This window comes from Lissotriton helveticus, chromosome 5_1, assembly GCF_964261635.1.
Source record: "Lissotriton helveticus chromosome 5_1, aLisHel1.1, whole genome shotgun sequence".
NCBI classification, from domain to species: Eukaryota; Metazoa; Chordata; class Amphibia; order Caudata; family Salamandridae; genus Lissotriton; species Lissotriton helveticus.
The window spans coordinates 1,995,938,895-1,995,962,167 of NC_136065.1; the positions used below are offsets into that span (position 1 = coordinate 1,995,938,895).

A 23,273-nucleotide genomic window follows, 5' to 3' on the forward strand; every position below is an offset into this window, starting at 1 on the left:
AAGCTCTAGAACAAAGAAGTAACCGGTGGTTGATATTAACTAACCAGGATAATACCTACTTTGATTACTATGTGCTATCTAATATCTCTAATCCAAACTTGACTACATAGATGGCAATAGATGGATCTTTACAGTATTTAACACAGAAATAGTAAAATAATTGGAAGCATACCTGATTTATGTAAAAACCATGTACGAGTTATTGACAGGTTCAATTATATGGAATATATGTTGGTCAATAATTCTGTGAACCAGAGATCGGCACCAGTTAGTATAAAAACAGCTAATGGCAGGATAAACACTTGCGGGCAATGGTGATGATGGATAACCACTTACCGAAAACATAGTACTGAGCCGGTTGAAACGATATTTTCAAAGGACTGGTGAGATGCATACAAATCAATAAAGAATTCAGGTACCCAGGACCTGGGATGGCCAAACTGGGAGGAATCAACATTTACAACAATTATTAAATATGACAATGGATAGACTACTAACATTTAGAGAAAACCGATGTCTGTTGAGTTCACAACAGCTTACTGTTTATTAAAAAGCTGTCTGCGCTTATATTCAAATGGACTATTCCTAGAACCGGCTGGAACGATATTGTAAATGGACTCGTAGAGCGCATGCACGGCGGTAGTAAGTATAGGTGCTCCGGACCCTAAACAACAAACCGGGAAAGAATAGTAACTACCAAAAACCATTGAAAATAGCGGTACTTAAGGTACTAGTGTGCAGCGAAACCAATGTTTTATTAGATGTACGGCAGCTTACCGGTTATTTAGACGCTGTGTGAGATTCTATTCAATTTGTCCGTTTTTAAAAATGCTCAGAGTGCCAAAAGTAGATAAAAGGGTCACCGCAGCATTCCGGTCAGCAACAAGGGCGACCAAATGTTGCTCGATATTTATATACCAGAAGCTGGTGAAAAGGCGCGTCGCATACGGGAAATGTAGATTACATGACCCGGAAGCTAAGAAATATGTTAGAACGCAAGGAAATGAAAAAGGGGAAGGGAGAGCAGACGCCTATGGCGGACATCTTTGAAAAGATTTCAATGGAGAAACAAAGATCGATATTTATACAGTTCCATGAACTATGGATTATATGACTGGGCAATAAGTTGTGTCAAGTATATGTGAAACCATAAAGACAAAAATGATTATCTCTAGATACTAAAAGGATATATAGTTGCTGTATATGTGTCCTAAAAAATATTATTGAAAATACAGAAATTCTTATAGAGAAGCTTATATACAAGCTTAAAATAAAGCTCTTAGTTAACCAGCGAAAATTATTCATAACTGTCAAACTGTCTGACAGCTTGTACCAACAAAGCCTTGTTGTACAAGCTATACACTCAAAAGTTCCAGGATTCATCCACAGTTGTATTTTAGGACCTGATCCCAAGGTATTTCATTATTCATCCCGGTGAGGTAAGTATTCAAAATAAAGATCCAGTATACCTCTCTGCACTTACGTATGTTCGTACTTATAGTGCCAGAGGTTGTGCGAATTTTCTCCAAAATAAGCCAGCGTATGTCATCAGCACTATGTTTAGCCTCCATATAGTGTTTCATCAAAGGGGCTTGTACTTTTTGTGTGCGGATTGCTGACCTACGTTCTGATAATCTGGTTGACATCATGCGTGCTGTTTCACCCACATAGCCTTTATTGCAGGGGCATAACAATAAATAGACTACGTTGGTTGTTCTGCAATTAGTTAAAGTCTTGGCTTGCAAGCTCACGTTGTTAAAGGAAAATTGGCTAGCTTCAATTGCAAATTCACAAGCCACACAGGAAGGGAACTTATAATTTCCAGTAGGTAAAGCCTGACCGGTAATGGAGGTTTGCACTGAATTTGGCGATTTAGTCTGCATCCTGGAACGTACAACAAGATCCTTGAGATTCTTGTTTTTCCTATACGCATATACGGGTTTTGGTAACACGCTATTTTTCGGCCTAGTAGCATTTAAAATATGCCAATTCGTGTTAATTAAATGCTGCATCTTTGCATTCATAGTTGACTGTCTCGTCACAAATACCAATCTAGAATTGGTCTCTTTAGGATGTTTCGTAAGTAAGTGCTGTCTGTCAAAGAAACTCACCCGGTTGTACAAATCACATATGAGACGTTTGGGGTATCCACGTACTAGGAATTTGGTTTTCATTTCTTCAGCTCTTTTATCAAAATCCTGTACCGTGGTACAATTCCTGCCAAAGCACAGGAACTGCCCAAACGGAATACTGTTTTTTTGTGTCTCAGGATGAAATCTAGTAAAATGTAACAAAGTGTTACGAGCTGTAGGCTTAATGTAAAGATCTACTTCTAAGCAATTCTCTCTATTTTGGATGATTATATCCAAAAACTCCACTTTCTTATTGCTGGAGGTAGCTGTAAAAAAGATGTTTTTATCGCATAAGTTAAGCCAGGAAACGAATGTGGTAAGCTCTTCTGGATCTGAGGTCCAAATAAAAAAAGACATTGTCTATATATCTATACCATGATGTCACAGACTCACTAAACGGAGCGATTTAATTGTACAAAAATTTTGACTCATACAGGGCCATATATATATTAGCCACTGTTGGGGCACACAAAGCCCCCATGCTTACACCCTTTGTTTGAATAGGGACCCGTTAAATTCAAATGTGTTTTCAGTTAAGACTATACGTAAACAGTCCAAAACAAATGATCTCGGGCAGTCAATATTGTATGTTTCCATAAACCAAGATACTGCCTCCATTGCTCCTGTTTGTGGAATGTTAGAGTAAAGGGCCTCTATGTCCATAGTGATCAACAGTTGCCTATTTGCATTAAATTGAAGATTTTCTACTACATTTATGATCTCTCTCGTGTCCCTGATGTAAGAGGGAATCTGTGAGAAAAATGGTCTTAAAATGGTATCGACATACTCTGTTACTGAACCAATTGTTGTAACTATTGGTCTGTACGGGGGATCACTGCTGTCTTTGTGAATCTTGGGGATTCCATATATTGCTGCCATTTTGGGCTGTTGTATATTGAGAAATTGCCACCCTCTTTCACAGATGAAATTCTTTTTGAGTGCCTGTGTGGTCAATTGAAGAATACTTGTTTGCACTCTTTTAGTGGGGTCTCTATGTATAGGTATGTAATGTAAGTCATTGTGGAGTAATTGCTCCATCTTCAAGATATATTGATCCTTATCAAGGGCAACTATCTCACCACCTTTGTCATAGCATTTAACTATTAAGTCATTATTTTGTTTAAGTGCCTCAAGTGCTAGATGTTCTTCGCGTGTGATGTTAAAAGTAGGTGGTTGGATAAGTTTGGTTGCTGCTGTAAGTTTGTTAAAAACATGTTCAAAGATGGTTATTTCAGGTGGGAAGAAAATCCGACAGGGGCTTAAGGCCAGATCTATTTCTGGTTGTACAAAATTCTCATTTGTACCTTCAAAGAAATTTTGAAGTCTAATTTGTCTAAAAAAGATCATGAGGTCTTTGAAGAGTTCAAATGTATTGATTTTGCAATGAGGTACGAAGGAAAGGCCTTTTGTCAATATCGTTTCTGTGGGACGATCTAATGAATTACTACTTAAATTAAAAATAGGGATTTCCCTTAGTCTCGCCAGTACTGTGCATGTCTGGTTACCAGGTATTGATCCTGATTGAGGTATGTATTATGTATTTGAGGGTAATTTGGAGGTGGTGGGTATTGCTGGATCTGAGGTGGAGGATATTGTTGATTCTGTAGTGTAGGATATTGCTGGTTCTGTGGCTGATGAAAATTGCCCCTGAACCTTGGCTGGTATCTGGTTCTCCAGCATCCTTGTATAGTGCCTCGCCTGGCTAAGAAAGGACATGTACCTCTAGGGTTACCTCCTATACTGTTACCTGGGCCTTGTTCCTGGTAGTGATTCTGCCCCTCAGTATCGGAATCCGATGTATCGGAAAAGGTGGTGACCTTCTTAGAGGGTCTATTATATGTAGACTGTTCTACGGTTTCACCATATGGTTCTGGTTGATAGAAATTATCAGCCAGATAAGGGTATACTTTTTCCTGGCTGAAAAACTGAATATTATTCTTTAGCTTTTCTGTTTTTCTTTTAAGGAGATAATCATTATAGGAATGCATTTCATTCTCCATTTCTTCCAACTTTTTTAGTGCTTCTTCTACAGCTAGACTGCTTTTAAGTTTACTTTCTAGTTCAGATATCTCTTGTAAAAGATCTTGTACTAACTCTTTGGCGGTTTCTACAATAAGCATCATGAGGTCTCTAGAACACCTATTGGCTATGAGAGACCATCTTTCCAAGAATCTATGTATTTGCACAAGTAACCCTGGGATGTTCCGCACTCTTAATCCTTGGGGGATAACCCCTGCCCTAAGATATTGTAACAAAATGGCCATGTAATTCTATTCTTTTTCTTAAGGGCTAATAATTTATGAATCTCAGCATTGGTCTGTGGGTTACTTGTAGGCAAGTTATCAATGGAAGCTAGGTCTCCTACCAAAGACGCAAAGTTCTTGTCTGAGAAACCAAAAGTCAATAGTTTATCCATGATGATATGGTACAAAATCCAATAAGATTAGAAAAGAATTAGAGGAGTAATAGTGTTTTAGTAAGGAGTGAGGAAACAGTGGTGAGAAGGACAAAGGTAAAGACAAAAAAACAGATTATATTAACAACAAAGCTACGACTAGTGCAATAAATACAATAAAACTAAGGAAAAAAAACCACACAGTCAGGCTGGGGAGACAGTGTTTGTAAGGAAAAGAGGTACCCCTGACTAATATTCCTAAACCGGGGTAAATAAATCAATTGTGAAGGAAGATATGTAGGAAAAGTGAATAAAACTTATGGACCTAAACAGACAACACAATATAACATAATCAATAACAATGTACAAATAACAAATATAGTATACAGTGGACAACAATTACATTTAATAATTTATTTATTTTTCTGTTTATTGTAAGAATTGTTAAACAATAATATACATTAAATAAAGATGTCCAGTACCAATGATAAAACTGTGCTTGAATTTTATGCTTAAATGTCAGTTTATAAAGTTCAATAGTAACTTTTGAAATTCATTAAATCAAGGAACACATTTGAAAGAAAAACAACAATCAATGATGACATGGCTGTAAATTCTGGTAGTTGCTACGCGTGTTTCGGCTATCAGCCTTCATCAGGAAGCCAGGATTTGAATTCAAGAAAAACCTAAACAGAATACAAATATCCAAAAATCCATATATTATTGATAGATTAACTGTAATTAATTAGACCTTGTGCTATTTATTTGGCCATTTTTAATCATGTATATAGGACCGTAGCACAACACAGATATGGATTTTTGGATATTTGTATTCTGTTTAGGTTTTTCTTGAATTCAAATCCTGGCTTCCTGATGAAGGCTGATAGCCGAAACACGCGTAGCAACTACCAGAATTTACAGCCATGTCATCATTGATTGTTGTTTTTCTTTCAAATGTGTTCCTTGATTTAATGAATTTCAAAAGTTACTATTGAACTTTATAAACTGTGACATTTAAGCATAAAATTCAAGCACAGTTTTATCATTGGTACTGGACATATTTATTCTATGTATTATTGTTTAACAATTCTTACAATAAACAGAAAAATAAATAAATTATTAAATGTAATTGTTGTCCACTGTACACTATATTTGTTATATGTACATTGTTATTGATTGTTATATCATGTTGTCTGTTTAGGTCCATAAGTTTTATTCACTTTTCCTAAATATCTTCCTTCACAATTGATTTATTTACCCCGGTTTAGGAATATTAGTCGGGGGTACCTCTTTTCCTTACAAACACGGCCTCTAAGGATGCGCCAAGCACACATTCCTCTTCCCCTCTCAGGCACCGTCATTGAGATGTGTCTGAGTCACTCTCATCCATCTGTAACAAATACTGGGAGGACACCTGCACATTTGAATTTATTTGATCATTTGTATGGAAACCCATATTTGCATTGTAGTTCTATACTTGTCCATTCAAATTTTATATAGGAGCTTGAGGCATTCTTTGACCCCTTCCTACTGACATATGCTTATTCATTATTCAGTTATTAATTTGAGACTGTATCAATCTATCTATCCTGACTTCACCTAATTTGCCTTACACTGGCGCTTTGAAATGCCCAAATTTTCTGCATCTGTGAAATGGATATGCCTTTTTCAAAAGCTTCGATATTTGCTCCTCATCCTCTTCCTTGAGGCATCAAATTTGGTACAGGATTTACCATAATGCCTTAGATTCTACTAGTATTCTAATCGTGTACCTGTATCATTCCTGAAAGATCTGAATCAAAACCCACAAACCCTGTCTTTGCTGCTTTCATTTGTGCCAACATCAGTTTCTCTTTCATCTTCCTGTGATGTGAATAAATATAGTGTCCACAATACTTGGCATAACAAAGTATCTCTTCTAGAGACCTGCTCTGCCAACAAATCAAATGCTGTTGAATATTTGCACTAATCTCTGGTCTCTAGACACAAACCGATACACAAAATGTCCCATATCTTTTTTGGAGTGCCTTGCTTCGCCTTTCAGATAATACAGAATCTCCCACATGGTGGCTCAAACCCACAGGGCGAAGCAGGAGACATAACACAGCACCTTTAGAAAAGGGTTTTATTTTACAAAATGCAAAGACTCTCTTTTTAGAATAAGGTTTGGGGTTTTATGTTACACAATGCTCCCTAACAGAAAGGCTTCCCCAGATGCCAAATGCACAAAATTCAAACATATTTAGAGATATATGTTTATATGCAAGCAATAATAACACACTTGGTAAATGCAACAGTTAAATGCATGAATAATACCATGAATAAACAAGCAGCAAATAATATGGGATAAAACTCAAGCAAATATAATACGGAACTTCCTGCAAAAGATCAGAAAGATATATATACACACTAGATACTTCAAATTATTACTTTGGATGTGCACCTCCTTCAGTCACACATCACAAAGAAAACACATCAAATGATCAAAGCCACTGGCCACACATCACAATGGCAATAATCAAAGCTCAAACACCTCAAATGACCACAGTCACTGGAACCATGCATCACAATGGCATTAGTCAGAAACAAATCACCTCACCCGATCGTTCACTTGACATCCTTGCCAATTCTCGCTGGGGGGCCTGTTCACAGCTGGCTTGGACTCTCGACCGGGACTCAAGTTCTGTTTGTCTTACAGCAGTACGTCTACTCTGTAAGTGAGCACCCAAGCTCAACTGTCAACAAACCCCAGCTTTATAGTCTCATAACTCGCACTAGAAGGTTCAAGAAACCTCCCCCCTGCGCCAAAGGAATCTTACCAGGACTGGCCAGCTTCCAAGCAAGCATTCCATGGCAGGAAGGCGTTCCCATGTTCCCTCTACAGTCTTGACTGTTCAAGCCTTTATCTTGTCGAAGCTCATAAAAGCCTTCCAGGGTACATTAAACAATCTCTCACAAAAACAATCCTTGAACATGATTAACACAAACAACTTGCAAGCGTGGCTGTGCACGCAGATAAAGCTCAAGCCAGGCAGAGTCAGAATTCAGGATGACATGAGGCCATGTCAAAGCCAATAGCAAGAACTTAATAATACTTATCAATGTACAACTTAATGCACATTTGTGCCCCAATGCTTATAGCATCACATACTTCATCTCTCAATGTACAACACAGAGCACATTTGTGCACCACTGCTCATAACACTGCACTTCAAGACCAAAAAGTATATTCCACTCCTAACTCTCTCACATGCTTTCAAATGCACATCCCATGCGTTCTGTTCTTGGCAAGGCTATTCTACTCCGAGACCGCTCCCACTGAAACACTGCAAGATTACAAGAAATAAACCTTTAAGAGAAGCAAGGCATATGCAGGACGTTGTACATTCAGGCTAGGATAAAATAAAACACCAAAGTCAATTAAAATAATGGTAGTCAAAAGTCATCACAGTGTGTCAGACCCCAAGAGTGCCTCTGGCACTACATTCCACCCCATGACCATTGACTATCATAGCATACATATATCAAAAACTGAACTTCCTAACTGAAAGCACAACTATAAATGAAGCACATGTTAAAACAGTAACATTATAGGCTCATGTGCTGAACTGAAAGCACAAATATTATTGAAACACACATTAAAACAATGAAATCATACAAGCATGTAAAAAGCATCTTAAAAAGCTCATTCATATCTGAATATGCAGAAAGAATAAATGTTTGATGGATACATAAACTGAATGCGCAAATAGAATCAAGCATATGAACTCCGTAATACTCCTAATGTCACAAATGGCTAATAACTGGAACTTCTACAATGGAAGCAGCAACATCAACATCTTTAAACTGAAAAACATCTTCAATTTAGATTTCACAATTTTTTTTTTCTCTTCAAATTGACCAGCATTTGTAGAACAAATAATGGCCTTCTGTGTGTAAGACACACAGCCTTCTTGCATTCAAAATTATAATTGTGAACATTTTATTTCATGTTTATGTTATCACTTCATGATCAGTCTCTTGCTTAGTTTGTCTGGTTTGTTCAGCTAAAGGATGTCAGCTTGCACCGTCCTGTGATCACTCCAGGGTTGACGGGAGAGGGGTCCCATACCCACATGAGGCCACACAGACAAAGGCACCCACTCGCAGGACAGGGACATCATGTACACCAACACGTCGCAGTATGATCTGGAAAAGAAACAAGCATCACACTTCTTGCAAAAAATATTTTTCAAAAAGCCCACGTTTTCCATTCTCTGTTTCGGGTCTGATGGCAAAATATTGTCATTACAGTCTGCACGGTTCTCTGCTGGCTCTGGTGATATATCTGAGAATTCTACCCACATTTTGGCCTCTGAATTCTTAATATTGGAGTGAAATTTTCCTTTTCCCTACACAGTAAGAAGGGCTGGGGCAGTCTTCTTCTGGACTATTTTTCCACTCACTGCTGAATATGTGCTCCCTTTATCAATTGGCATAAGCCCAAGGCAATCCATCTGCTCGGCTCTGGTAATTTTTCTTTCTTCAACTCGCCCCTCAGCTTCAGTGGGACTGGCCTGCGCTGTGCATACTGACATGTTGGAATCACAGTTCTAAGTAAGTCTAAGGGAATATGCATCCCTTCATTCCCTGCCCACCTGTTTTTATGGTCTTTCTCTCCTTGGTGCTCGCACTTAGTCATGCACACCAAATCAGAATTGTGTGTCACCACCTCTGTCTCCAAGATTTTAGCCTTTTTATCCATAAGGGAATTAAAGGTTTGATATAATAATAATAATTATTCTGGTTCTGTCTAGTGAATGTATAGGACCATGAGCATACACAGTAGCTGCACTTTGCAGTAAAATTTGCCACTTCACTGGGGAATCCTGTGTCTCGGACACCTCAAGCACCACCCCTGAAATTTCTATTGGGAACTGCACCAACTGTTCATGCAAAACAAAACTGCAGTTTCTGTCTGTATGTAACAATTTATTACATTTGCTTCTTCCCATTGTATTTAAGAAAATTCAAAAGTCAAAATCACATTATATCGTATTGTCATCTGCCCTGTGTCTGTCAATGTGCAAGCTAAATAGTTTCCAGCATTTAAAAATGTTTCATCCCACAAGTTTAAAAGCATACACTTCTTTCTTTGTTTTTCACAATTACTCAAAGTAGCACACTGTCCCTGAACTGGCACACATAACTCACTGTCACCTTTCTATATTGGCCACACGTTTAAAACACACTGCACAGTCTGTTGTGCAGATTCAAAAGCACAATGCTGCATTTCTTTTTTCAAAGTAGTGTCTTTCCATATGAAGCAAGGTCTGTCATTCACTGACATGTCTGATTTATAACTGCAGCCAACGATCGCTAATTCTAATAGGCTGGTTTGTTTATCTTCCTGCTTGTGTACAATTTCTCAGTTAAAATGTATTCCTGAGCGAGGAACGTCCTCAAAGGAATTAATTAAAACCTGCAGATTAACTGGCAGCATCTCTAAGTTCACATTTTTCATGAATGTTTCAACCTGGCTATCTGAACAGCCTGGCAAAACAAACTGCTTCAGAGCTTGGTACATGTTTAACTCTTTTTTTTTTTCAAAGTCTTGTTTTCAAACTTAGCGTCAGCTAACTCTTTTCAGTTCACTACATTCTTTTGCCAATTGTCCACATTTTTGATAAATGCTAAGCAATCACTTCAAAATGAAACCACTATTTATGTCTGAAATACCAAGTTTTTTTTCCCTCTTTATGAGCGGCAATCCCCCTCTCAAATAACTCAGTTGGCATCTGTGACTCTGCCTTCGTTTTTCTGGAAAACATTTCTCTTTCCCCTTTTAATTTTCTTTTCGTATCCTGACAAGTGGTGCCAAAAATGTCTTGCTTCGTCTTTCAGATAATACAGAATCTCCCACACGGTGGCTCAAACCCACAGGGTGAAGCAGGAGACGTAACACAGCACCTTTTAGAAATGGGTTTTATTTTACAATATGCAAAGACTCTTTTTAGAATAAGGCTTGGGATTTTATTTTACACAATGCTCTCTAACAGAAAGGCTTTCCCAGATGCCACATGCACAAAATTCAAATATATTTAGAGATATATGTTTATATGTAAGAAATAATAACACACTTGGTAAACGCAACAGTTAAATGCATGAATAATACCCTAAATAAACAAGCAGCAAATAATGAGATAAGACTCAAGCAAATTTAATATGGGATGTCCTGCAGGAGATATAGATTTTTTTGCGCTTAGATTTTGCAGCCAATGCTTCCAGGAGTGAAGCGGTAAGGGGTTGACCAGCTTTTCTGGTCAGAGCTTGCCTTGTACCTGTTGCACCGTCCTCGTACTCGGGTAGCACTCCTGGAAGCATTGGCTGCAAAATCTAAGCGCATATATGAGAAGGGAATCCCCTCTCACACTTAGAGAAACACCTTAGTGAGTGTAACACATACCCTGGATTACACTCCTTTTTAACCTGCACTACACTCTTTTAAAAAAAAAAAAAAGGTCCTGAGGAAAGCCAGATTTAGTTTAAGGCAGTGGCTGAAACATGTCGACCAACTGATGGATGTAGGAGGTTGTAACTGGCCTCCCTTAAACATCCCCAAGCCTTATTTTAACCGCTGACGGGGCCCAGTTATTGAAATTTAATTTACCCTCGGGTACTGGGACCCTGGCCAAGCCATTTTAACTCACACTTCACTTACACCTCACACTGCACTCTCAGTAAAATACCAGCTCCGCTATAATCAGGCGTCGCAGCACAACTAGGTTGGTGGGTGAGGGCTTCATGAACTCACCAACGAGGTGCCCATGACAAATCTAATCAGAGTCCTAACAATATTGGTCATATTTAAGCTGGTCTCTTTTGATAACACAATCATCAACACATGACAGATTTCAGAGATACATTGCAATACACGTAAAAAGAGAGGGAGAACACAAAAACATACATTTAATGGTACAAGCATAACATCATACAAACCAAGATTCGTTTCTGATTAAGTCAGGAATCAGTAGGGTTCAGGAAATGTCAAGGGAAAACTGAAGCACAGCGTGCAACAGTCGGAGTGATTTAACCCTTCAGCCGAAAGATTATGCTCTGCTCAACTTTACCAGCCGGCAAAGTGCAGGTAACAGAAAAGTTAAGTTCAGGAATAGTCATCAGAAAGATCACAGTTCAGTCCGACAGCTTGCCAGGCTAGAAAATAGCAAAGATAGCCTGCCCTGATCCTTTTCCCAGGGAGCAATTATACTCTAAATAGTTCGTAGTTTACACCCACGAAAGTATCTCTTGATTAGCTCATACAATTTCCATTGGTTTCCCACAGTTGGCCACTCATGGGGTGATTAATGCCTCACCACGAAATCTGGGAACTTTAGGTAATCCTTTTTCAAATCCATTATGTTCAATTTGTTAGTTCATTTTCATCCCCTCCTCAAAATAGGGGTTTCATTTTTCACCAGTTTGTCTGTTCCCAGCACTCTCTCAGGGTTTGCAATAGAACTGATACGTTTCTGTCAAAAAGTGTTGCTGTTACATGAGCACATCCTTTGTTAAATGCTAAGGAAAAGAAGCTTCAGGAAAAGTTCTCACAGCTGGTAGAGGAATCATTTCAACATGTCCCTGAGTTTTCGTACAAGAAAAAAGCATTTGAGGCCTACATGAAATCTTGCTAAAACATTACCACGTTAAAATCATTATTTCTCTTCACACAATTAGTTGTTTGTACGAATTTCTCGTTTAATTCTAAATATCATTTCTCATGGGAGCAATACGTAAATACAGCCAAAGTCCCTAAATGAGCAGTAATGTTTTCAATCTAATGGTCATCTTCAGTTCTAGCCTTTTCGCTATTTTTGAGTCCTTTATAATGCAAACCTTATTTTAACATGACACATTTTCATATTGTTATCATTAAACCACACTTTATTCTATATATCGATCTATATTTTTCAAATTTCATTAATATCATTTATCAATCAGTTTTCATGCTTCTCTTTCTTGCTTATGTTTTCATTTTTTTGCCATGTTGTAATCTTTCTGCATGCTTTTGAGATGCAGTATGAAATCTTGCATTTTCGAATCAAGCAGTCAGTCATGTTTAAAGCAGTAATTAGTGTCACAATGTCTAATGAAGGTGAAAATTAATAGAGGTAACTTTCCTTAAACATTTACGCTCCATCAATGAATACCACTGATTCGGTAGATCAGGTCATGGCTTCATCAGTGGCGCTATAACATTGTGCCTGGCTACGCACCTTTGCTTTTTAGGTCGAGTCTAGCGCAGCACGCATGCGCTGCTCAAGGAGATGACCGTTCGAAATCGGTCTGCACTTTTCCTCACACTCTTGCTTGTGGTGGCATCCACCTTGCGGGAGAGAGCAGCAGCGCGTAGGGGCCATCTGTTTGTAATTAGCGTGGCCGCTTGCGCTTGTTTACATTTGCCTGCTTGCGGTCGCTTTCACTTTCTTGCCGGCTCTTAGTGTAGTCTTTGCTTTGATGCAGATATGAGCACGCTTGTTTATTTATCGCCCTCAGGATTATCCCTCCCACTACACTCCGTGTTACTCTCTCTTGCCCGCCTGCTCCTCCCTGCACTCCTCCCTCGAGCGTGCCTGTGTACTTCTCTCCAATGCTTTCACCATCTGCGGCCACCATATTGCTTTCCCCCAAACCAGTGTTGCTTTTGTATCCTTTCTAACCCTCTCCTCCGTAGCTTTCAAGTCCCCTTCCATACTGCTTCGGCATTCCACCCCACCCTCCCTAGTGTTCCTTTCCTCATTTTTGTAAAGTATTTTATTTAACAAACATGGAGACCGCTGCTGCTTGGGCGCTATGTTTTTCCGGGATGCGCATAGGTGAAGCTACGGAGCTCCGCAAACCAGCTGATAGCGCAGGATAAATGCTGGGATCTGCGCGTTCTCCTCTGTGAGGAAGTCAGTGTCCTTTTTTGGTTTCACGCAAGCCTCTCTATGACCCAGGCGATTACTTTAGACAAGCCTTGGCACTTGCCCAGCACACGTTGCATTGTGGGACTTGCAGTTTCGCTTTGAATAATGTAAGTATGCGCTCTAAATTCGAACATACAATATTCTGATGGCTGGGTTGCTCAGGGTGCTATGTATCACGTGCATTGTTAAAATCACTTTTTAAAATAAATCGTTGTATATCTGGAAATCGCCGTTTTTTATCAGGCTCACACTCCCCACTTACTTGCACTTTAAAAAATTGATTTGGGCACCCGCCGCTTGAGCGGGAACACTCACTCCCCCTACACAACAGCTCCATCTTGGGTGGGGAGGCAGGCCTTACACCAGTGGCCGCCATAGGCTGGGAGGCGCTCTAGTCTTTGGGCCGGGTTTATACCACCTATATATTTCACCGTTCATGCTGGCACGCAGCGACGGCGCGCAGCGGGCGCACCGATGGCGCGCCGGAGGTGCACCAGAGGTAAGCCCGTTTGCGCCCGTTCGCGCCCAGTCGGGCCCAGGGCCCTGGACCTCTGCTTTATCAACTACCTCCCTACTAACATACTCTCGCTCGACACTTCTCGCCCTAAAGGGGGCACTTACATCTTCTTGTATTCACTCTATGGACCTTGCGCTTTGTCGCTTCTCCTGTCAACACTGTCCTTTTAGAGCGACGGAGGTGATTAGTAATACAAGGAAAACAGAGACAGCTCTGAAAATGGCACTTCTCAATTGCCGTTCACTACCAAAACATGCAACCGAAATTTCCCTATTAATTCAAGACCTGGATCTTGATATCCTTTTTTTGACTGAAACATGGCTTGGACCCACTTCTGGCCCAGACATTGTTCAGGCTCTCCCTCCTGGTTACCTGATCCAACATAGGGATAGAGGACCTAAGGTTGGAGGAGGAATCGCCATTCTTTATAGGGAGTATTTAATCTGTCGTATGACTGATAGTCCCACCCCAGATTGTGAAAGTGCACTATTTTCTATCACACTATACTCAGAACTGTCATTTTCAGGTCTTTTAATTTATCGTCCACCTGGCCCAATAGGACAATTTTTAGAAGGAATAACCGAAACTACCCTAGAGTTAGCTAGCACGGTTTCTAATTTTATAGTACTGGGAGACTTGAATCTCCATTTTAATAATTCGTCAGACAACATTGCAACAGAATTGACTAAGGATCTAGCCGCCTGTGAACTGAGTATGATAGTTTCACATCCCACCCATTCCAAAGGGAATCTCTTAGACCCCATATTCTCAAACATTGAGGATTTAACTTCAGCTGAACCATATTCGATTCCCTGGTCAGACCCTATGGTAATTCCCTTCACATGGAAGACATCTAGATCTAGCTCAACTAAACCTTCTCAGAAAACCCTAGGTAGGCGCTGGACGAAATTAGAACTGAATGATTGGCTAGAAGTACTGAAGAAGAGCGAGCCTCTGACCAATCAGGACCTTGATAGGGCAAATAAAGATTCCAATCAATGGATTGAACAATCGTTGGATAGCGTGCTTCCAAAAAAGTGTATCACAAATAAGAAAGGCCCTACTAAACAACCCTGGTTTAATTCAGACCTAAGGTCCCTCAATGAAATGAAATGAAAATAGATTTATATAGCGCTACTAAGCCCAATGGGCATCAAGGCGCCTAACCAAATGAAAACTAGCTATTACGAATATACTCTCACTATGGGTAGGCCTTGATAAAGCACCAGGTTTTTAGCGCTTTTTTAAAGAGGGGCAGAGAAGGTTGAGTCTTGATCTCCGGGGGAAAGGAATTCCACAGTCTAGGGGCCACAATGGAAAATGCTCTACTTCCCCAGCGTACCCTTCTAGCACGAGGGACCACCAGCAGATTCATCTCCGATGATCTGAGGGATCTGCTAGGCATGTAGCGAGTCAGAAGGGAACCTAGGGGGTCCGATGGCCCATCTGCGAGAGCTCTGTATGCTAAACATAAGATCTTAAGAGATCCTCAGATGTATAGGGAGCCAATGCAGACTCCTTCTGGCCATTGTTGCGGAGGATGCATTAGGGAGCGCCAGAACAAATCGAGCAGCCGCATTCTGTACGACCTGAAGGCATTGGATGAGTCCCTTGTTGGAGTCTGCATAAAGTGCGTTGCAGTAGTCCAACCTGGAACCAACCAATGCAACCACCGTCTGCTTGCGTGCTAAAGGAGAAAGATAGTGAAGGATTCTCTTAAGGATCTTAATGACCCCCCAACAGGTGGCCACTGTTCGATTGACCTGTAGACTCATGGACAGTGAAGTGTCAAAAATTACGCCGAGATTTCTAGCTGACTGGGAAGGAGATGGACAAGTTCCCAGAGCTGACGGCCACCACTCACTAGACCAAACATCCTGGTCCTTGCCAAAGACCAGAATCTCAGTTTTGTCGCCATTCAACTTTAGGGAGTTCTGAATCATCCAGTCCGAGACTGTCTGCATGCAGATCCTAAAGTTGGTGGCCGAGGTGGAAGCAGAGTGGGCCAGCGACACCATGATTTTAGTGTCATCGGCGTATGACACAACCTCCATCCCCAGCGATTTTACTAACCTCGCAAGGGGGGCCACACAAATGTTAAATAGGGTCGGGCTCAGGGCTGACCCTTGTGGCACCCCGTACTGCAAGGATTTAGCAGGGGAGAGGAATTCACCAAGCATGACTCTCTGCTCTCTAAGATGTAAAAAAGAGTGCAGAAGGTTCAGGGCCGGACCCGCAATCCCTGCCTCCCTCAAGCGTGATGTTAGCGTAGAGGGAGACAGGGTATCAAATGCTGCTGTGAGGTCCAGTAAGACCAACACCGTGGTTTGGCCTGAGTCCACCTTCATACGGATATTGTTCACCACCATAGTCAGAGCTGACTCCGTACTGTGGGCCTTTCTGAATCCATGCTGGGAGCTATCAAGGAACCCAGACGAATCCAGAAAGGTAGAAAGATGTAGATTCAGGTGAGATTCAAGCATTTTTGCGGGAGCGGATAACAGTGAAATAGGTCTAAAATTCTTCAACTGTTCCGGGTCCAGCGTGGGCTTCTTAAGAAGAGGTTTCACTATCGCCCTTTTCCAAGCTGAAGGAAAGATGCCTTGAGCTATGGCTCCATTCATCACTTCAAGGAGAGGCGGAAGAAGTGTAGTCCTACATTCCTTCAAGGTCTTCAGAGGGCATGGGTCGAGAGGCGATGACGATTTGGTCCGATCGAGCAAGAGCTCGAGCCCTTCAAGGGTAAGTGGCGGGAAATAAGTAAGGCTCTTGGGGGGGTCTTTTGGCCGAGATTCTAGATTGACCAGAGTTTGGAGAGAGAGATCCCCTAGGGTGTTCCTCTGAGTTTCCAAAGCAAGATATATGTCTTCAATTTTCTTATGGAAGAACTCCGAGATATTGTCGCATAGCTCATGCGAGCCCACGACTGGATCAGGCACCTGAAGGGAACAGAGGGAGTCCACAATCTTGAAGAGCTCCCTAGAAGAGGTGAGGGAGGTGGTGAGATCAGAGAAAAACTCCTGTTTTTCCCTAATGACACTAGCTTTGTAGTCTCTTAACAGACGCTTGTGTGCCTCCCTTTCAGTCGGATCCCAGGTCTTCCTCCATTTTCTTTCTTGTCTTCTACAACTTTGTCTCAGAAGTCTTAATGATTCTGTGAACCATGGGGCAGAGGGTTTGTGACGCGCCGAGTATCGATAAGATAGAGGGGCCAGTTCCTCAACAGCTTTGGTGATGGAATTGACCAACCCATCAGCTGCCTCGTCTACATCTCTCAGAGGAGAGTACTTACTCATCTCTATATATGGAGCAAAGACTTCATTGGTAATGTTCCTAAAACTCCTTTTCGAACCTCTGGTACTAGTGGTTAGGACAGATAGTTCTGCCGGGGCATAGGCAAACGAAAGAGGTACGGCCATATGATCAGACCAAACTAGAGGCACCGGAGTACCAACTGAAAGTCTAGAATCATTAGTGAATATGCCGTCTAAAATGTGACCCGCCCGGTGAGTCGGACTATTCACCAGTTGGGTACACTCACAGGCTCCAAGTGAGTCCACCAGCCTAGCGGTATCTATGTCCCTTAAATTTTCCAAATGAAAATTAAAATCCCCTAGTATTGTCAGATGGGGTTTACCAAAATAAGGTTCCAGGATCCTCAAAAGGTCCCCGCTGAAGGCAGCTCTAGGACCGGGAGGTCTATACATAAGGATTCCGGAGAAGGAAACCGACGGGGCACATAGAATAGAAAAGTAGAGTGCCTCAAAAGGATCCGAGGCCACTGACAAGGATTTTATCTTACAGGGCAAGGAGGATTTACATAAAATGGCAAGTCCCCCCCCTCTACGTTTAAATCTGTCCTGTCGTAGCAATTTGAAGCCTTCGGGAATGGCCAATAGTAGATCGTGACCCGACGACTCAGAGGCCCATGTTTCCGTCACAAACATCCATTCCGGTTGTCTGTCCGCAACGAACTCATGGAACGCGATATTGTTTTTAATGAGAGACCTGGCGTTAACCAGGAATCACATTTTAGTTGTCGTGTCCCCAGGTGATAGGGAGGCATTCATAGAGCTCCTTTTAGAAAAAGCAGAGGGTAGAAGAGCCGATTTACAGGTATGACAGAAGGAGGAGTACATTATACCCTCCGGAGAAAACCTGTGAGTACAGGGCAAGTGAGACAGCTTGAGAGCTAATATCTCCAAAAGGGAATAATGATGGGTTACCTGTGGTAGTATACAAGAGTGTCCAGCGTCCAGCCCGTCCTCGGCGCGGACGGGCGCAGACGGGCTGAACTCAGGCGGAAATCCGGCATCCCCGCTGCGCTTATCCGCTGCGCGTCAGCATGACCTCTTTTTGAAGCCTTCTAGCGTCCTTCTGACGACTAGAATGCGCGATGTCCCAAATGGCACCGGCAGGCGTCCCCAGGTTCACCCAATATGGCCGCCAAGGACCGATCAGAAGCCGGGAAGAGGGCTCGCCGAACAGCGGTGGGTTTCAGTCATTTAAAGTGCAGGTGGGAGGGCTGGGAATTAAAAACAGGGGGTAATGCTGCAATGTAAAAGTTAAATCAAATAGCAAATCAGGAGCTTTAAAAATGCGCTAGTGGCCGCTTTTAAATCAGGGACCACCCGCAATGCATGAATAGTGCTCAATATCAGCTAGCAAGAGAGAGCGCCTAATTTTCCCTCCTTTTGAAGCCTTCTAGCGTCCTTCTGACGACTAGAACGCGCGATGTCCCAAATGGCACCGGCAGGCGTCCCCAGGTTTGCCCAATATGGCCGCCACGGACCGATCAGAAGCCGGGAAGAGGGCCCGCCGAACAGCGGTGGGTTTCAGTCATTTAAAGTGCAGGTGGGAGGGCTGGGAATTAAAAACAGTGGGTATTGCTGCAAAGTAAAAGTTAAATCAAATAGCAAATCAGGAGCTTTAAAAATGCGCTAGTGGCTGCTTTTAAATCAGGGACCACCCGCAATGCGTGAATAGTGCTCAATATCAGCTAGCACAGGAATGTAAAAGGGAGGAGAGGCAGTGGCGAAAACATTTTGATGAGAAGAAAAATAAATATAGACTCGCCATAAAGAAATATAAATCTGCCCTTAACATGGCCAAATCCACCATCTACGCAGAAAAAATTGAGGCTTCTGCCAATGCCCCAAGAGACATGTTTAAGATAGTTAAATCTTTGTTAAAAGCCCCGGACCCGCCATTATCATTACTATCCGTTGAGGAAGCTGGTGCTCGTTGCGATAAATTAGCAAACTTCTTTGCCGCTAAAATCCAAAAGATCCTCCTCTCCCTCCCCCCCCCCTACTCATGGAAGAACTAACTCCTTCTCAGATAGGCGATACTGATCTCATTTTGCATCATCTTTCTTCTTTTTCCCCCCTCAGTGCAGAACTCCTACCCCCGCTTATTAACTCAATAAAGAGCGGTTCTCCGCTCGATCCTGCCCCTATGACAATCTTAAACCTGGCGCTGCCCCACATCAGTACTCACATCATTAATTTAGTAAACATCTCCCTTGAGTCTGGTATGGTACCACAAGACTGGAAGCTGGCCATGGTCAGGGCGCTTTTAAAATAACAACCCTTGACCCTGAAGATTTCTCCAATTACCGCCCCATTTCCCTTCTCCCTGGCATCAGTAAGCTTATCGAAAAATGGGTGAATAAACAGCTGGCATTTTTCTTAGAGAGCCATGACTTGCTCCATCCTACTCAAACAGGATTCCGGAGAGGGCAGGGAACTGAGACAGCTTTGTTGAGGGTGGTCGAGGATTCCAGGAGGATTCTGGACGCGGGTGGCAGCGCGGCCATTATCCTCCTGGACCTCAGCGCTGCCTTTGACACGGTGAACCACCGTGTCCTCCTATCTCGCCTTGGAAGGATTGGGGTCACGGGCAAGGCCCTTATGTGGCTCGAGTCTTTTCTTAGTGATAGAGTTTTTAAGGTCTTTTTGGAGAACAGCTGTTCCCTGCCAGTACCATTACAGTGTGGGGTGCCACAGGGCTCCTCCCTTAGCCCCACACTGTTTAATGTGTACATGGCGACCCTGGCAGAAGTAGTGGCTCCCTTCGAAATCCGATTAGTAAGCTATGCCGATGACACCCAGCTAGTTGTCTCCCTAAATCAGGTGGAATCCCTCCCGACCAACCTTTGCAGCTGCCTGGAGGCGGTTGCGAAATGGATGGACTCTTCTCACCTGAAATTAAACGGGGGGAAAACTGAGCTGATGTTACTTGGAAAAAAAGCCACATTTAACAACCTTACACACTGGCCTTCCTGTATGGGACTGGGTCCCATTCCAAAGACCGAGATTAAAAGCCTCGGTTTCTGGTTGGATGCGGAGCTGTCATTTAAGACCCAGGCAAGAAAGACAGTGGCCGTTTGCTTGGATTGTTAAAGACAATTCGTAAAATCCTTCCTCAGCTACCCGAAACAGCTAAAAAAAACATAGTCCAGTCCCTTATTCTATCTAGGCTGGACTATGGAAATGCGCTCTATCTTGGAGCCCCTGTTTCGGTCACCCGGCAACTCCAGGTCGCCCAGAACTCTGCAGCGAGGCTACTTACGGTTACTAGTTACCGTACATCAGCAGGTCCCTCACTGCGCACCTTGCACTGGCTTCCTATAAGGGAGCGGGTTCACTTTAAAACCCTCTGTACTGTCCACAAAACACTCTATGGGAGGGGCCCCCCCATCCTAGATGATATGATTAAGTCATATAAACCATCCAGGAATCTTCGCTCGAATCAGCAAAACCTTTTGGCAATTCCCAGGATTAATAGGGTCCGTACAGGAGGTCGTCTCTTTTCGTATAATGCGGCTAGGTTATGGAATGCTCTTCCTCCATTCCTCCGACAAGACCCTAACCTACTTGCATTTCGAAAGAAGCTAAAAACTGTCCTGTTTCCCAAGATCTAGACAAACTTAGGCTTTCCGCTTCTCCTGCAACTTATCTCCCTTTGGTTAGTCCTAAGCGCTGGGATGCTCCCGAGTAGCCATGCGCTATAGAAGAGCCTTTACAATTACAATTACAATTACAATGGTTACCTTCTCAGCTGCCTGACCCTACGTAGCTGTATATAGTTTTGTTAGAGTTACAACAGAGATGCAGTTTGTATTTTGTAACCCCAGAGTATGGGCCACACAAATGCCTGTCTGACAAAGTGGGTAATATGGAGCTGTGGGACGCCCAGACCATCAAGGCAGTAAAGGACCTAGGCACAGACACCTGCGATGCCGTGCTGCCACCTGACCGTACCGGTCTCTTTGCCACTGCTTAATTGGAGGAGGTGTTCAGTTCAGTGAGTTTTGCCTTGAACCAAAGAGGAGGTGGTCTGGCGGCTAGAGCTGCCGACTTAGAAGCTGGTAAACTAAGGTTCGAGCCTTTGGGTCGGTCCACATCCTGTGATTCTGGGAAAATCACTTAATCTCCCTGTGCCTACCAAAAAATAAAATAAAATGAATGTTCTTGTGTAACGTAACCGGAGCTGCTGCACACCTATGTTTGCGTCCGGACGAAATGCTGAGAAGCCCAGATAGGCGCCTGTTGGTTACGAGAGCCCTCTAGCGCCCGAACCTTTGATGTCCGCCGGTATCGGTTTAATCTGCCCGAAGCCATGAACGAGCTTATTCGGAGCTGCGCTTTCCGCTTGCTGCCGTAACGGCCTATCTCGGAATCCAGTCCGTGTTCTGAGCCTGCGCGAAGGAAGCTGTTTCCAGACGGAATTCGACGTGAAGAGTTATCTTACATTCACCTTGCGTGAAGTAAGCCCTCTTTGGATTCTCTCACATTTGGAGATGACCGGGTGTGTTTCTGCTAATAGGTGTGTCACCGTTGAAAAAACGCGACTCCTATAATATCGATTCAAGAAGTGCGTCACGATAGACATGCCTCCCTTGTATGAGAGTGGCCGCTGTCCTGATATTGTGTTGCCCCCTTGTTTCCCATCGTATACCTGCCCTGATGAAGGTGCGGCCGTAGATCGGGCCTGGCACCAAAACGCGCATTGGCGTGGTTACTTCCCGTCCTGCTACTACTATCTTAGCTCCCCGGCAATTTGCTGAGAGGACGCCGCAGGACGCCCTCAGTGTATTAGTGTACGATGTGTACTGAGGTTGTTGTATGAATTGGTCTAAGCTGGATGTGATTGGTGGAATGTGTGAGGATATGTAAGAGGAGCGTTTTTGTGAAGATGAATGGGTGTTGTGGGGTGTTTTATCTATGTCTATGTGATTGAACTATTGTCATTTGTCTATGTATTGATATTTTTGTATACCTTCTAAAATATATATATCCTGAAAAAGAAAATAAAATGATATATTTTTCTATCTCTTGTCTGATGAATCATGTGATGCGGTTTTGAATTGTGGTGAGCTCAAAGTTGTGTTAGTGAAATCCTTGGACTCCTTATGAGCCTTTAATTAAAGTACATAGGGCAGACATTTCTTTGCTAGCAATTTGAGCTTCACCGCAATTAATCATGCACTTTCAAACCATGAGACCCCTCTAAGTGCATTAATACTCAACTGACTTTTCTGCCTTTAATTCACAAGCTGTTTTGATTCTCAGAACAATGTGTCTGGCTCAATTATTTTTTAATGATGGATAAAGGGAGAGCAGCATTATAATTTCAAGGGACTCATTACCAACTGCTGCACAGTTGGGAGCTTCACTATGCCTGACAAAACAATTACAGGCTAGCTAGTACGCTCAGTGGCGCACTGACTGCACTGCTTCGCTTACTTGTGACACCCCACTCATCAATTCATCAAAATTATATTTGGGTTTGGCTGCATTTTTGTTTTGGGTTTGGCAATGAAACCGCAGATGAGAGTTGTTTTGTATAAGGATTTCACAGAGATTGGTGGACAACACTCTCAAGTCTGCGCACGGGATAAGAAAATTGTAGGAACATTGCACCTTTTTATTTCAGGGTGCGTTTGTTTTGGTGACCTTTTGGGCTAATTGTAGGACACCTGGGTCGTGCATGTTTGTATCGCTTATTTAATATTTTTTGAACGAATACCTTTATCTGTTGTGATCTTAATGAATGGGCAGACAGTACAGTAGAGTGGACAACTCGATCTACTCCTTGTGGTCTAAGTGTTTTTATTTAAGTATCAAACTGTTGCTACCCCAGCACTTTGTTAAGGTCCTTACAGAAAGTGCTCCCCAACATTGTGTTATATTGTGTCTCCAAAAGAATAATAGTCTTGCCAGGACTGAGTCCCTGCTGCTATCTGCACTGCTCTATGGATGTGATCAGACCAGATA

The 23,273-nt window shown here is 42.3% G+C and overlaps 1 long non-coding RNA gene across 1 annotated transcript in view; it reads right to left on the minus strand.

The window, feature by feature from the left end:
- Positions 1-5,927: 5,927 nt before the first annotated feature.
- LOC144756147 (uncharacterized) overlaps positions 5,928-23,273 on the minus strand; it is a 29,130-nt gene continuing 11,784 nt past the window's right edge. The window contains exon 3 of the long non-coding RNA XR_013595081.1: positions 5,928-8,715. This is a non-coding gene — a long non-coding RNA (uncharacterized LOC144756147). The remainder of the gene's footprint in view (positions 8,716-23,273) is intronic.